The sequence below is a fragment of the Rattus rattus genome, chromosome 7 (genome assembly GCF_011064425.1).
Source record: "Rattus rattus isolate New Zealand chromosome 7, Rrattus_CSIRO_v1, whole genome shotgun sequence".
NCBI lineage: Eukaryota > Metazoa > Chordata > Mammalia > Rodentia > Muridae > Rattus > Rattus rattus.
In genome coordinates this window covers 72,217,700-72,221,510 of record NC_046160.1, presented here as the reverse complement: position 1 = coordinate 72,221,510, position 3,811 = coordinate 72,217,700, and the positions used below count along the sequence as shown (strand labels likewise).

Below are 3,811 nucleotides of genomic sequence, written 5' to 3'. Positions count from 1 at the left end.
TGCCCACCTGACCAGGTGGTAAGGTATCTCCCCACGGGTTCTGGGAGCAGAGAGCTGCTGCGGGCCGGGATCCGCGGGGTGTGGGACTTCCAAACACAGGGCGTGCCTGGTCCTAGAGGGATTCTGCCTCTGTTGTCCCGATTCCACCAGGCAAGTCACTTGCAGCAGATAAGTTAGTCTTACCTGTGGTCCCGAGGCTCAAGTTCGCTCGCGGGGTTCTGCCCACGGGCTCTCCGCGGTGGCAGCAACCAGGAAGATCTGCGCCACCTCTTCCGGGAGCCTCCGTGCACCAGGGTTCCAGATGGCCTCTGGTGTTTTCCTCTGGAATCAGTAATGTGTGTAGAGAGCAGTCTCTTCTGGTTTCGCAGGCGTGTCTGCCTCTCTGAAGGTTTAGCTCTCCCTCCCACGGGATTTGGGTGCAGAGAACTGTTTATCCGGTCTGTTTCCTTCAGGTTCTGGCGGTGTCTCAGGCAGGGCTCCTGCTGCTCCTGGGCCCTCCCCCACAGGAACCCAGAGGCCTTGTACAGTTTCCTCTTGGGTCAGGGATGTGGGCAGGGGTGGGCAGTGTTGGTGGTCTCTTCCGCTCTGCAGCCTCAGGAGTGCCCACCTGACCAGGCGGTAAGGTATCTCTCCCACGGGTTCTGGGAGCAGAGAGCTGCTGCGGGCCGGGATCCGCGGGTGTGTCCATTCTGAATCTTTACAGCAGCCCATGACCTACACTCTAGAAATGTCCCACAAACCCATTGATGGGGTAAAATCACTGCTGGGTTATCACCTCAGTTTGATACAGCAGCACAAAGCGGTTCTAGCACACAGGAAACATCGTCACTGAGACCATGCACGACCAAGACCCTTACTAGAAAATCTCCTGGCAAGATTCCTTGGCTAACCTTCGAAAGTCCAGTCTTCCGGGTTAGAGACACTGGTGATATCCTTAAACGGAAGTGTCGGGAAAGGACATTTCTAGAAGGCCTGTAGTACTTTTCAGTCCCAGAGTTTTGGAGAACTGTCGGCGCATGCGCTTCAGAGCTCATCATATGCGTTCACGGCCCCTGATATCCAGACCTCCCGGGACCATCTGCGAGAGAAGATCTCATTTCTCCAGACCAGAGGGAAAGCAGCACCCCCAACCCCGGCTGCATCCTTGGCCTTAGACCTCCCAACAGCACAGAGCTAGGGCCTGTTGTGGTTAAGGACATCCTTGAGAAGTATGGGGTGAAGGTCACATGGCATTCGCCTACCTTAAGGAGAGAGGGAAGCTGAAGAAGTCAGTCAGTCTCTTGAAGATATGACTGGGTTTCACAGACATCAACATCATCTCAAAAACTGCAGATTGTCATAGCGTTTCGAAAGTCACTTTACTGGCCCAGACATGTATATCAAAAGAATAAAATAGAACTAACACAAATAGGAAAAAGACTTATATAGATGCCAAAAGTTGTAAGGGAATTCATCTTAGTTTGCTATTTAAGACACCTTCTATCAGAAACAGTTGATTTTTAGTGTTATGAACTGTCAGTATTTTTCTTGCGTTAACTGTTTAAACCTCTGAAGTATTTTGTGTTTACAATGTTTATAAATAAATGATTGCCTCCTCCAACATGCAATTTCAGCAATCCTATATTATGATACTGTAAATATAATTGTTCCAGTCAACCAAATCTAGTGCTTAGCTATGTTTTCATTTTATCTCAAGATATATTAGTTCAGTAAACACTCCAAAGAATTATACTATGCAAAAGACACGGTTTTGTTTTGTTGCAAAAGCATCAAAAGGCCAGAACATATATTTCAATGAAAAAAAATGTATTAACTTGGGCACTTTAATCAGAAGATTCTAGAGACTTTAAAGAGAAATTTCAAAGTGAAACAAAATCTAATTTATCTTAAAGGTCATAGCAATACCATTGCTCTTTTTAAAAACTTGTAGATTTATTTGTGTGTGTGTGTGTGTGTGTGTGTGTGTGTGTGTGTGTGTGTCTGTTACAGACAATTGTGAGCTAACATGTGGCTGCTGGGAACCAAACCCAGGTCTTCTGCAAGAGCATCAACTGCTCTTAACCATAAAGCCCTTAGTCCAGCCCAATAGGCCTGTTGACTGCCATTTATACTGTATTTATCTGACATTTATACTACCAACTCCACTAACGAATGTTTGTAAAAATGCATTTTCCATGAGAACATCTGGTATTGGTACACTGGCAGTCACTTACCTAGTCACCATATAATAAAAAGTTGTCACTTTTTTTCTTGAAAATAAACAAGGGATTAATTTTTTCAAGATTAGTAATTTGGGCTGAATTATAAACTACCATTTAAAATTATGAGTAGTGCTTCTGTGATGGAATGGATTAGGATTAAGAGAGGTGAGACTCGGTTGGCTGTACATGGCTGAGAGGGTGGAGGCAAAGGTCCTCCTAATGACACAGGGACAGGTGACTTCTGCCTGGACCACTCATCTCCTCTTTTTTTCTTTCAGTTTCTTTTTTCTTTTTTTAATTGAACATTGTTTTATTACATTTCAAATGTTATCCCCTTTCCTGGTTTCTCAGCCATAAGTCCCCTATCCCATCCTCCTCCCCTTCTTCTATAAGGGTGTTCCCTCACCTCCACATTCCCCACTCATCCCCTCTTTATTCAGTTCTTCCTTTTCTACACTGTCTGACCTCTTACAGGACTCAGACATCTGTTCACTGAGCATATTAAATAGAGAGAAAGTTTCCAAGTTGGCCTCAGGACACTCACAACAATACAAATGTTGGTGTGTGTCTCACTGATATCCACACCAATGATACATACATAGGATGAGGCTGGCCAGAGGTTGCCAAAGCATTGCCTACTTGCTTTGTTTTGAGTAAGGGTAATGGTGTCCAGTAACGTTCAGGGATATGCAGGAAACAATCTAGTAAACTCAGGCAGATGCTGGGAACATGTCAGCAGAACCTCTCCGCCTTCGTCAGTGCAAAAGACCTCCATGGTGGTGCTTGGTGATTTCACCACCTAGTGAGCATGATCTATATGATTTTCTAAATTTTCCTGGAGAAACATGCTATGAGCTAAATATTGTTCTACGTACTTGGGACATATCAGAGATTAAAGCAAGGAGCTCTGTGTACTGCTTGTGACCTTGGGAAAGTCACTACAGCCTTCTGCACCTGTCACCAGCTGCCCAATGGGTGAGGCTAGGATCAGAGTGGACACTGAACCTGGTACACTACAGATGGCGAACAGATCTCCTGCTCCAACCCTGCGTTCAGGCAGCAGAAAGGGCTGGAAGTGGGCGTTTAGTAATAAAGTGTAATGGGAAAACGGGAGCGTGCAGTGAGTTGCCCTGGCCAGTGGGTTCCACAAACTGGTATTGGTGCTGAGGCTGCTTGATGTCAGCCTTGTCCGTCAGGCCCTCCTCCACACCCAACAGGTTCATTCCTTCATTTTTTGGCTTCCTTTGCTGTCTCAAGAAGTTTACTGGAAAGAGTCCCGCCTTGTAGCTTTGCCAAGATGTACTCGAAACTCTTCATTGTCTGGCCACATTGCTTTTGAAATGGGCAGACCAAATTCCTGCACAGCTCGGGAGATGCCCCGTAAGCTGGAGGAGCCTGAGGCTTCCTGTGGGCTTCGGGTCAGCGGCTATTGTCAAGAGCTCACACAGGGAACACATCGTTCCTGCACACCGTCAGCTGGGTGTGTGTGAAGTCTCACGTGACTGTGATTATGTGATTCTGTGACTCCACAATAGAGTCTTCCAGGATATACATCAAATGAGCGATATTGGCAGGAAACATTCGCTCTACCCAATGTACCATCCTGTTGG

At 46.3% G+C, this 3,811-nt stretch overlaps 1 pseudogene; it reads right to left on the bottom strand.

Annotated features, from left to right (window-relative positions):
- Nucleotides 1–3,428: 3,428 nt before the first annotated feature.
- The window catches only part of LOC116906279, a 557-nt pseudogene continuing 174 nt past the window's right edge, over nucleotides 3,429–3,811 (bottom strand).